Source organism: Gopherus flavomarginatus, chromosome 2 (genome assembly GCF_025201925.1).
Source record: "Gopherus flavomarginatus isolate rGopFla2 chromosome 2, rGopFla2.mat.asm, whole genome shotgun sequence".
In the NCBI taxonomy this organism is placed as follows: domain Eukaryota; kingdom Metazoa; phylum Chordata; order Testudines; family Testudinidae; genus Gopherus; species Gopherus flavomarginatus.
Window position 1 is genome coordinate 165,292,752 of NC_066618.1, and position 13,343 is coordinate 165,306,094.

A 13,343-nucleotide genomic window follows, 5' to 3' on the forward strand; every position below is an offset into this window, starting at 1 on the left:
GTTTATCCAGCACCCAGAAGAATGGAGCCCTAATCTCACTGAAGTCTCTAGATGCCGCTATAATATGTAGTGGTGGGAATAGGTTTTAGACATGCTAATCTCTGGGAATAACTTGGTAGTTTTACATCAGTTTGGGTTGGTTGTTTTTTCCACTAAGAAACTTTTGCTGATTCACTTTGGCAAACAAAAGAAACATGAAAGGCAACGACATTTTGAGACAAATCCAAATAAATTTAGCATTTTTAATGAAACCTCCAAAATTATTGTTATTATTTATTATTTATGTAGAATAGCACGTAGAGCTCCCAATCAGGACTGAGGTCTCAATCAGGTGTGGAATCAGAATGATACAGAATAGGATAGAATAACAGTTATAGACTAGTATCAGAGGGGTAGCCATGTTAGTCTGGATCCGTAAAAGCGGCAAAGCTCATGCTCCAATACGTTTGTTAGTCTATAAGGTGCCACAGAACTCTTTGCCACAGTTGTAGACTACAGGATCACATCACTTTCTTCACTGTCTGTTGGTGTTATTGAGATCACAGTTGAATCTAGAGGCCCCATTGTGCTAGGTGCTGTACAGGCACAAAATGAGAGACAGTCCCTGCCCAAAGATATTACACTTTAAGCAGATGAGAGTGGCAAAGGGTGAGAAGGGAAACAGGCATAGAGAGTGGAAGTTACTTACCCAAGGGCATTCAGGAGGTCAATGAAATAAATGAAGGTTTCTAACCATCAGAGAAGTGAAGTTATGAAACTGCCTTCCAAGGGGAGTAATGGGGGCAAAACACTTGACTTGTTTCAAGACTGAGCTTGAAAAGTTTATGGCAGGGATGGTATGAGGCTGCCTACAATGGCATATGGCCCATCCATCTCAGCTACTAGCAAATATCTCCCACAACTGGATATGGGACACTAGATGGGGAGAGCTCTGAGTCACTACAGAGAATTCTTTCCCCAGCATCTAGCTGGTGGGTCTCACCCACATGCTCAGGGACTAACTGATCGCCATTGGGGGTTGGGAAGGAATATCCCCCCAGGTCAGAATGGCAAAGACCGGGAGCATGGAGGTCAATTGCTGGTTTGAACTAGTGTAAATGGTGGATTCTCTGTAACTTGAAGTCTTTAAATCAAGATTATGGGCCTATTGCAGGAGTGAATGGGTAAGATTCTGTGGCCTGAAGTGTGCAGGAAGTCAGACTAAATAATTACAATGATCCCTTCTGGATTAAAGTCTATGAGGTCTCCCATGTCTTAGGTTACTTCCCTACACACTGGACTATACCATTTAATATTTTTTCCCACTTAGCTCCCAAATTGCAAAGAAAATGGATCATGTTCTATTTTCCCATTTTTTGTGCTTCTCAGGTCCGCGGTTCTGAGTGTATTAACTAGCCAATCAGATTTCATTATGAGCCCAAGTAATTCTTATCATTAAACCAATAATTTATTTCTTCTGTATTTCATAAAATGTGAAATATTACTGCTCGTTGGGTGCCCAGAGAGAACGGGGATGCTCCATTAAGTTCAACACTGCTCCTCCATAAGATGCCGTAATTATATGCAGCATTTTTTACAGCTAAGTTCCTACTTGCAGATGGTAACAAAAGAAATAAGCTTTTAATCCAAACATAATTAATATGAATTACCTCCACAGTACACCCTGGCTTTGCACCATTAAACTTAATTTTTGTTTTGCATGATAATTGTGTTATCATTACCATTTATAGGAGAACTCAGAGACCTTCACTTTGTTTTCAGCCGAGACCAAAGGAGCTGGAAATGTTTATCCATGTTCTTGCTGCCTGCAAAGCCGGGGGAAATTACTGGATTTGTCTGGTCTTTGATTTGTCTTCTCCTTGGTCAGTCATATTGCATCAGTGAAGAAACTTTTCCTCAGTGCAATCATCTGCTCACCTCCATTAAGTGTGGAGGGATGGTATTGCATTTGGGCCATTTCAGGAGTCCCATTTGGGCAAACTGAGACTGATTATGGGCTTGGGACAGCCCGCTGTGAAATTTACAGTTGTAATATGCACCCAGGTTGTTCCAAATGAGCTTTGCTTTGGATTTTGGAGCTAGTTTGGAAATGTTCCCTCAGCTCCCTCTGTAGGCCAAACTGCCTGCATTTCCTACAGCTCCAGCTCTCTTATCACACTCCCCATAAGGAGACATGGGCACGGACAAGTGAAGAGACACGGCCAGAGTCATGCAGTGAGTCAGTGGAACACACAGGAACAGGACCCAGGAGTCCCAGCCCCATGCTCTATCCTAGAACATACTTCTTCCTATTTGTGAACTTCACTGATATATTTATTATTATTTATATTACAGCGAATAAAGAGAGCAGGGGTCCCATTGTACTGGACACAGTCACTTCCTTCCCCCAAGAGCTTACAATCTAAATAGGCCAGAAAGAAAAAGGGTCAGAGGGAAAGTGACTTGCCCAAAGTCACACAGCATATCAGTGGCCAAGCAAGGATTAGGGCTCAAGTCTCCACAGTCAGTCTAGAACCCTGGCTTCTAGACAACACTACCTCTGTCATAGCTAATATTTTAGATTCTGCTTTAGTTTTTCCTTTATGTGTATTTGAAAGCAATAGTGTGGTTTATTATAATGTTCCACTGCATCACTTCACCAACAGGAGGGGAAGAGCTAACATGCTCATGAAGAGTCCGTGTGTGTGTGAGAGAGAGGAGGACTGTTCAGAAAAAAACCTCTTAAGAAAAGGCAGTTCAAATAACAGGCCCATTGGGAGGCAGCTGAGCCTGGGAATTAGACTCCCCCTAATCCTACCCCAGCCAGATGGAGCTCTGGTCTAAAGCCCCTGTGGCTATATGTATATTGCACACTCACCATAGACTCAGACTCAGGTTTGAGCCTAAGCCCCCTTCTATCCACACCACGCAAATCAGTCTGATTTGGGTCAGCAGGCACTCAGGACCTGAATCCTAAAACTCCCCGAGAGCAGGGGGGGTGGAATTTTTGGCCTAAACATTCATTTGGCAAATTTGCAAAATGTTTCAGTTGAACTGAATCTGCATTTTTCATCAAATTGTTTTGGTTGGGGGGAAAAAAATCAGAAATAACCAAAATGTTCCATTTTGACATTTTCTAAATGAAACATTTCAATTTTTCGGTTCAAAGCAACTTTTCATTGTTCATTGCACTCAAAAATGAAATGAAACGAAACATTTTGTTTGGCCCAATATCCTATATCTGATCTATATTTTGGGTTCAGCCAGTGAACCCCAAAATCAGTTATTTGCACAGTTGTAGTTCTCCCCTGACTAGAGCCAACCTCCAAATTCCTCACTTCTATCTGTCTGTCTAGGTGGGTGCTGTGGCTGCAACTGCACAATAAAGGAGCTGTTATCTTAGCTAGCACAGAGGAATTTAGGATGTAGCCGGAATTAACAATGCCAAAGGCCCATGGCTCTGCTGGATAGGGGAGGAGGAAAGAAGTGGGAAGAAATTCCACAGATAGAGAGGAGCTCAGGGACTTTATTCTTCCCTTCTCACCTGTAGGCTAATCAGCCTTCATCAAGATTGTTCCTTCAGCTCTCCCAGAGTCTGATCTTCTCAGTGTGTCCTGAGCGAAAGTCAGACCAACACCACCTCCTATGCCTCAAGTATCTGGCTAGCCTGGGAAAGGTACCCATGTGTCTGCCAGTTGCAAGGTTCTAGGCCATGGGACAGTCCCATCAGAAACCCTTGGCCAGAGCTGATGGACACTGCGGCTTTCCACTGTTCAAAGCATGAGCCTTGACAGCTTGAGCTAAAAAGCCAGATGCAATAGCTGGAGGCTGTAACAGACTCACATCCTATGTGGATTAGGTCCAAAGTGGGTTTCATAACACACACCCACAAGGTCAATGTCACCATCGCTCCCAGTATTAGTAGGGAAGGCAGGATTTTCTTCGGTCCAGGTCCTGTAAGCCCAGTACTCATGGGACCATTACAAAGTCCCCTTCCTAATTAGCCACCCGGCCTTGGGACAAGTTTGTGCAGCTGCGCTCCAGGAGGTGGAGGCAAAATCAAGCCCCATAATTATTTACTGAAATTATAGCCGCTGTCAAGCAGGACTGAATTACTGCAGACTCCATTAGTTGAGTTGCTGCATATGAGAGAGAGAGAATGAGAAAATGATGGATGAGAGAGAGAGAATGAAAAAAAAAAAAAGCCAGAGAAACAAGAGACAGAATGAGAAAACAAGAGTAAACAACAGAGAGAGGGGCAGGGAGAGCATTCTCTCCTGACCTGATTTATTCCTGCCAGTGAAATTCTCACACAGAGGTGATGTCAACTTGTTCCAGGAAATCACTATCATAACTGACTTCAGCTAGAGCTGCATGTGCTCTCTGCATATGAAAACTCAGCTGTAATGCTTCTACTGCCTCTCTGCTCTGTGTGTGTGTGTGTGTGTGTGTGTGTGTGTGTAGGGAGGGAGACAACAATCTGACAGGCAGTGTTCCAGGAAGAAGCCTCTTTTGTTTGCCTGGGACAAGGCCAAGATCATGCCCCTGAGTGTGCAGTGCAATAGACCATCCAGGCACATTACTAAGGAGCATAAACAAAAAAGTTAAAGCTTCCAGTCGAGCACACAGTCTTTGGCTGTCACAAGTAGCCTGGATTTGACTTTTGGCCACACCTAAGAATGAGCCCTCCGTACTGGCAAAAGTGCAAAAATCGCATATGAAGGAGCAAGTCACATGGGGATCAGTTATGCAAGGTTTAATGAAAGGATCATGTCTAGTTACAGACATATTTCATGCATATTATTTGCATCCTGTCTATTCCTTGCATGATCCTTGTCTCCTGGTGTCCTCTATGCTTACTCCTTGCTTCCTTCAAATCTCATCTCATAACTAGTAGTGGGTGAACTGCACTAAAGTTGAAGAAGTCTCCAGATTCTTGAGTGCCTCTCCTAATGAGCTGGAACACCCAAGTCTGCTAAATTGGTGTGGAAACGGTTTGTGTGCTTGCTTGGGCAGCATCAGTACTGTTGGCATTATCTAGAATGTTGGAAGCCCAATAGCTGGAACAAAACATTCCTCTAGGTATGTCAGAACTTAAATATCTCATTTCCAGAAAGAGATGAAGGCCCTTTGGGAACAGCTCCTCTTCATTTTTTACTGAGAGTGAAATTCATGCTGTGCACAAGGCCTGTGCGCCACTCAACACCCGCAAGCCTTGCACAGTCCCTCTTCCTGGGGTGAATTTCACCCAGCAGGAGACATCCTACTCTCAGTTATGAGACTCTTTCCCAACAAGGTGCAAATTAATTGTATAAATATTTTTGGGGTTGAGGTTTTGAAAAGCATGTGCATTAAGGCACTGGTCTGAGACTTGGGAGATCTGGGTTAATTTTACCAGCTTTTTTCTTTATGACTTTGGTTAGGTCACTTAACCTCCCTGGGCCTCATTTTCCTTATTTCCCCCCACAAGTACAGCACCTAGCGCAATGGGGTTCCTGTCTATGACTTGGCTCTGAGACATTAATACAATATAAAGAAATAATAATAATTAATATTGACATACCTCACAGAGGTGTTGTGAGGGTAGATTAATTTTTGTGAGGTGCTCAGACACTACAGTGGGGAAGCCACAGAAATATGTAGCTATATGAAGGCTACAGCTGATGGGATCAAGGTAGTTGGCCTATAAATAAAATAAATAACTAAATAAGAAAGAACCAGTTGTAGCTACAAATGTTTGAGCCTTTGTAAAAGGGCTCATCATCATTAAAACTTTCCTCTGAAGTTGTCTGTAATCAGTACTTTGAATGATTGCATAAATATATTAATTACACTAATTAATTTCTCAAGGAAAGCAGCTTCAGCAGCTGGAGACAGCAGGCATCCAAAGGAGGGCTTGAACGTCATTTTGCAGGTAGTGCATTCTCTGCAAATTCCTTAATTAGAGCCGCTTGGTGACTCTGCAGTTTGGAGCATTGTGGTGTCTTTAAAAGTCTTCTTTTCTTTAAATCTTCTCTATGCAAAACATTTTCAGAAGCACAAAGAGCTCTAATGAGAGCCTAATTAAAGGACAGGCTGAAAACAGTGACTCAGTTTACAAACACACCATGCCGAGTGCTGCCCTGGCATAAGCAGGTGCAATTGCCAATGAAAGAGCTCATTATGATGGGCGCATTTTGGGAGCTGGGCTCTTTTGAGAATCTGATCCAAATTATAGGCATTGAACATTTAAAAATACAATCCTGGGCTTATTTGAAAATTTGGCCCTGTGTACTAATATGCTATGGGCTTAATTTGGCTCTGGGAGCATATATAGAAAAGGAGGTAGAGATTTGGGGAAATCTGGATTCCAGTGAAGTCTATGGGACAACTTGTATTGAGTACAACAGGGTCAGGATTTCACTCTGGGTATATATTAACGTATGGATACTCCAGGAAGTCCTAGGCACTGTGCAAGAGCCAAAAAACACAGCCATATAAATAATCTCCCTATGAACCACAGACTCTCCACTAGGCCACAATAAAATGGAGCCTGAACAAATCAAAACATATTCGGCCCATAGAACCGTAGGATTGAAAGGGATCTCCTGAGTCATCGAGTCCAGTCCAGGCAACCCCACTGTATAATCCCCTTCATAAACATATCAAGCTCTATCTTCAGACTAGTTAGATTGTTTGTTTGTCCCCACTCCTCTTATTGGAAGGCCACTCAAGAACCTCGCTCATAACATCAGATATGCCCGTACAATATAAAGACCACCATAAAATCGAAGAGCCACCAAACTGCTCACCCTGAGCCTCGGACACCCAGGGGAATAGGTAGTGGATGTCCTCATAGCTGGTAACCGAATCCAAACCTTCCAGTGCTAAAGTACTGACCCTCAACAGCTCAAGCAAAAGCATTGCAGCCCCTCACTGGCAGCTGTAGCAGACTTCTCAAATTTTGTGGCTCAGGTGCGGCAGGGGCCTGGTAACTCAGACTTCGCAGTGGGTTGTGAATACTTGTGCCCATGGTCCTGTCTGGCCAAGGTAAATAGATGTTCAAATAACTCACCTCAGTGCTGCAGAGCTAGATAGTTCAGAGAAGTTCCTGAACACACTTATACCAGGATTATACCTCGACTCTCGGCATTTGGTGGTTCCCCCAATTCTAGTGTCTACGCTGTGGCAGTGGGGACAGTCACATATTTCTGTAACGATTGCAATCCCTCTCTCCCAAAATGCACCTGTGGGCTTCAGAGGGTTCCTCCAAACTGGCCCTGCCCACCTGTGAGGATTTGGCAGCTGGTGTCTAGTTGGTGGGGGTAGCAAGATCCAAGCTCTGATGCTCGAGGCACCTGAGGGAGGGTGATTGCTGATTCTCTGCTGTGTGCAATTTCTTATTATGAAAACAGCCGGGAGCAATGTCTTCAGATCACACCTTCCGCTTGACATTCTCCTGACACCTTCAAAGCCTTCCTGAGACTCAGAAACCTGGCTGTGTCTCTCTGCTTCAACTGGAGTGATGCTGACAGACACCTTCCTCTGTAGAACAAGCCTGCCAGCTGGATCTATAGCATGTATCACCTTCTTCCCTCCCCACCACACACACTCGGCATCTGAGATCCCCTTTATGTGCTTCCTTGGTGCACCACTCAGGTGGGTGGTGGGGTGGCTCTGCATACCCGATTCATTATACTGCCTTTAACAGGTTAAACTGCTAGCATCCTCTGTGCACCAAGGTCTTATCCCTGCTATAGCTGAAGCTGGGCTAGCTAAATATGGTTGATCCCAGTAAGCTTTGAACTATGCTAGTCAGAGTGTGCTGCAGAACAGCCCCCGAAATAGTTGGTGGGTAGTTTTGTGTCATAGATTCTTTGCCTTTCTCTGGTGCCTTTCACCTAAGGATTCACAGATAAGTCTGAGGTAGATTAGACTTTATGCTCATTCAACACCCAGAGAAACTGTGAGGGTACAGACCCCGTGAATTTTGACTCCTAGTTCCTCTGCCTTAACCATGAACACTTTCAAAATCCATGTCACACCGATCAGGGAAATGGAGCTTGTGCCTTAGCGGCAGCAAAAGATCTTGCATGGCTGGATTCTTCAGAGGCAGCACCTGCTTCATGTGCGCCGAAGAGCTGGTCAGAAGCACAGAAGGAGCACCATAGAGCAATGACAGGCAGGATGCATTTTAGGCCTTTAAACCTCTATATAATTAAGCCTGTGGGAGGGGGAATATCCTGCTCCTCTGTTGGGAGGAAGCCCAAGAAATGCCCCAGGAAAATCCTTGAATACATCCCATATGTCTGCCACCTTTGGGTAGTGCCCTCAAAGCTCCAAGGCCTCTTTTTGCAGAGACAAATGTAAAAAGTATCTAGTTGCGGAAGCAGCTCTGGAAAGTCACCCGACACCAACTGAGGGCAAAGCCAGATTCTCCCCCTTGTTGCCCTTCCCCCCCACCCTGGCTTTTCAAAGGCCATCTTTAGATGAAATAAGTGATACTAAAACAGCTATACCCCTCCGCCCCCTGCCCAATCTGCCTACTGATAATAATGAGCCCAGACACTTTTATTATCATTATTAATTAGCACTTTCAAGCAATGGAATTAAATCAATATGGTGGACTGAAACTAATTTTAACAAGCCATTGAGATCAATCATCAGGACTTTTATCTACATAAATGCCACTAAACTCAGCTCGTTAGTGTAACATTCGCTGGAAAAAGAGGAGGAGGGAGAAGGGAGACTGGCGGGGTTTTAATTAGGAAGACATAAACCGTACCATGATTTTTCTTCTTAGATTTGCTTTTAATCTCATCCATGAGTTCTTCTGGTGCCCTGGCTGATTATTACTCCCTTCACCTCCTATCGGGAACCAATGGCACTGGGAAGGAGAAGAGGAGAGGAGAGGGAAAGAGGGCAAATGCAAGGAGAGACGCGCTCCCTGTGTCACTCCTTGGACCTGGTGCTCTTGTGTGCCTGTCTCATTGATATTGCTAGTGATTTCTGCAGCGGGGTGACCTTCCAGCGAGGCTGAGAAGTCAAAGGAGCATCTCTCGGCAGGACGAGTGGAGTCTCTGGATGTGCTGCTGGGGGGTGGCAGAGGAAACGTGCCCTGCTAGTGGGACCTAGCCTCTCTGTCATTGGAAACGCCACTTCTTTGGCCCCACTTCCTCCATCTCCCTCTCTAATTTCTTTGGGGAGGTTTGCCCACACCCCCAGCCCACATGGAAAGAGCAGTGTGCAGTTGACCTTGACCTGAATGTTGAGTGCACACAGTGGGGTGCCCCACCTAGAGCCACTCTGGCCCTGAATGCTAAATGGTGGCATAATGATATTGGACCTGTTAATATCCCAATGCTATTCTCTCTACACAGAGCAGTGCAGGACTCTAGTGCAACATTCCCCTGTTCTGCTCCTCCTGTACCCCAAAGGAAAGTTGTTTGTCTGCTGAGATGGGAATCAGAAGGATGAGGTGGAGGGGCAGTACTGGAGTCTTGGCATTGCTTTGAAGTATGCATGGGCTGACTTCCCTTGCCTGCCATAAGCAAGAGTGGAGAATGTGATGATTATGCCATCAATCTCCAGAGCACCTTGCTAATAGGCATCTCTGAGCTCTGGTATGATCAAAGCAGCCCAAAATGAAAAGGGAAGAGGAGGAAGTGCATTTGCAAAGCTCCGAGCACAGTCCCTGGACCCAAATCCTCGTGCTCTCCCTTGAATGGCAAAGGAGCCAACAACAGGGTGAGGAACTGCAACGCCTGTTTTTGGCTCAGCATCAATCAAAGGCTATACAATTGTCGAATGTTGTATCATCTCATCACCACCTCCACACCAGTCCATTTATAACCCGCTAATCCATCTCACCTCTCCAAGCCCCAGCAGTGTCAAACATGGGTTGCACTGGTGGGCAGGATTACAGTACAATTCCTTCAAGCACACAGCCACGCTGAGGTTTCTTCAGCATTCATGGCCGTGTACCCTACTGGGCCCCATTCCCTGTGCGTAGTGCCCTCTCCCGCTACAGAGCAGCCAGAGCCTCTATTAAAATACTGGATTTGTTGCTCTTAAACTGAAGCCAGGACCTGTGCAACTTCACATGTGTCGGGGCTAGGAATGAGATGTTAGGGGGCATAAATATGGCATCAAAAATCCATTCTGTCCTCTTAATTCAGCCCCTGACACAGGAGTTCTCCACAGGGCTTTGGATAGGAGAAAATGTTGCAGGATTGTGGGCCAAATTCACTGCCAGTGTATATTGGCAGAGCTGCACTGACTTCAGTGGAATACCACCAATTTACACCAATATGGGCCCTATTATTTTACTGAACCATGGAGATCGGTTCATATGGGGTCGCCTGGGTGATGGCATGGGGATACTATTGCAACCAAAACAATCTGTGACCATTGTGATGGGAATGGTATAAGTACCTGCCCATAATAGAATTGACTATGCAATGGAGAGCCGTGCATCTACTATCAGGCCTCATTTTACAGCTCCTCATTCGAATTGTCCCTGAAGACTCACCTCTGTTTACACAATGCCCACAACAAAGACCAGAGCAAAAGCCTACTGAAGTCAGTGGAAGGACTCCCATTAACCTCAGTGGGCTTTGTTATCAGGACCTGAATCAATGATATTCACTCTCTTATATCTTTATTTTCCTGATGTCTCTATGAAACATAACAGAACTTCCATGAGGTAGACATGCCTAAACAGCCCCATGAGCACACAGCTGCATGTATCTTCCTCACCTGCCCTGTCCCAGCCTCCCTGTGTTCTACCCCCCATTCACTCAGTAATGTCTAAGGCCAAGTAATTTTGGGGTGCCTAGCTTGAGATAATGGAGCCTGATTGTCGGAAAGCATCAAGCCTCCCGCAGGGGAAATCCTGACTCCACTGAAGTCAATGGGAGTTTTGCCCTCCCTCTGAAAATTAGATCCCTTAGGGGGGAAACCTCAAGTTGAGCAACCAAAAATGAAGACCCCCAAATCACTAGTCTCTTTCTAAAATCTTGGCCTAAAATGGGGCAGGTGTACTCTTTGCTGCAGAGACAGTATCTTCCCACCTTTGTTGTCTGTGAAGCACCTAGTACATTTCTGGCACAATCAAAAAATCATTATCCCCATCCTCATTGCTCCTCAGAAGCCATGTGTCTGTGCATGTGTAGGGAACATTGGTTAATGTGTTAAACTTTTGAAGAGGCCAGATTCCTCCACTCGCCCCAGCTACAGAGCTATGCTGATTTACCCGAGTTGTGGATCGGTCCCATAATGTCATATTTTTACATGCTCGTACCATACCTTTCTGTGAAAAATGGCAGATGCACTGGGAAATATTTCCTTTTTGTTTGCTGGATGGGTAATAACTTGCCATAGAGACAGTTTTTATAGTCAGCACAAAAGTAATTTACCTACATGCAGCACGACTGGATTACAATAAATCTGCTGGTGATGTAGTCGTGCTATATATTGCTCCTTGCCACATGGTTTAGATATTATAAAGATGGGCCCCATTTCCAACAGACTCTGTACAGTGTCTCAGAATACGTTTGGAATGCACTGATGGTACAGGGCACTGCACACTGGAATACTGCCCCCGACTGAACACTGGCAGTGCCTGGGTCTTCAGAATTTCCCACATCAGCTGCCACTGGCTTCCAAATAAGAGTTACTATTTGTGAGGGGGAAAAAATGGAGAATGCCACAATGGCATCAGGGCCCTAAATCATGGAGACTTGCCTGTCAGCCAATTTCTCTGCAGAAAGCTCTTAGCAGTTAATTTCTGGCTAATTTATTATCCTTCAGCTTAGCCCTACAGCACCATTAGCAGTACACTGACACAACTGAGTGAAATATTGTCTAATTTATTATCTTATTACTCGTCTGGAACAGGATCAATTAATTACCCATTAAAGTATTTCAGTTGCAGAGATTTATTAGGGGACTCAACGTTTTAACAGATGATTAGTTATATATGTTTGTTTGCCTGAGGAGCACAGACTAGCAAATGACTAGAGGGGAAGGGGAGAGACACAGAGCCAGGAGGGAGCTAATGGATCTTTTCTTGACTCTCTGAAAATGGAGCAGTCAATGACAAGAATTATTGACTCATTCACTTGTGGTTTTGAGATAACCATATGTACAGAGAGAGAGAGGGGGTGAAGGGAAAGGGGGGAGGAAAAAGCCTCACTCAACTGCTTTTTCCATTCAATAAATTTGCTTCAGAATATATTGGATTGGGGTTTGATGGCTATTTCGTGTTTTGCAGAGTGCTGACACTGGTATGATTCAGTAATTATTGTTTCTTTTAAGTTATTGCTGTAATTTTGCTTTCTAAGATCCCAATCAATTCCTGCCTCTCAAGGGCACGCTTGAAAAGCGATATTTGAAAACAGCCCTCTGATAGATTGTGCCGTTAGACAGTGGCTGAGACAAATAGCCTAATCTGGCACAAATTAGCTTGGCTTCCACAGATAGTTTTATATAGCAATGTAAATTATATTGTCAGGGCCAGTCACTTTCCTGCTTAGAGTGCAGCTAACAAGAAGCCATGGAGACATTATTGGTGCTGCCTTTCATTCCCAGGGCTGCTGCAAAGCCATTTGTAAGGAGAGAGAGAGAGAGACTCCACAGAAGGAGAGGGAGCTGACTGGTCTGAGCTGGGCTGAGAGAGGTGTGTCAACCTGGGCTAGGTTCATGTGCGGGGGTAGGGGGAGGGTGTCAGGCAGGGCTGAGGGGTGTGTTTTGGGATAATCTGGAGTGAGCTGAGTGTTCTGTGCTGACCTGGGCTGCTTGGAAAGGTTTGTCTGCCTTCCACATTAGAGCCCAGTGGCCTGATTCTCCTCTCCCCGCTGCTGGCGTAAATCCAGAGTAATTTCACTGAAGTCAGTGGAGTTTCCAGTGTAAGTGAGAATGGAATCAGGTTGCAAAATGCATTGGCAAGGTCCAGCTCCTTGCCTAGGGTATTACACAAATGCCCAAAGGCAGGAGGACTCTACTGATTGGATCAATATTTTTATGTCAGCTGTGATTATAAGGCATGGGTGGGGCTGTTTATTAAACCGGGTTGGTGAATCATGTGATTTTTTAAAGTAACAATGCCCAGAGCATGGGGCAAATGCCTGTCAAGATGAATGGAGTAAATAAATAGATACCATGAAATTCTCCTCTGTGTCTGCTTTGTGGCATAAACAGGGCTTTTTAAGCCCCAATCCTGCAGCTGGACCCTTGGGCCCATGCAGACCTGACTGCTGGATTAGGGCCAAGATCTTCTCTGATGGTATCAGGAGTTGCATATTAGTTGAAGTGAGGAATATATTTCCATTTCATTTATTTTGACCATAGCCTGATGCGATCAAGCTCTTTGAGGCAGGGACTGT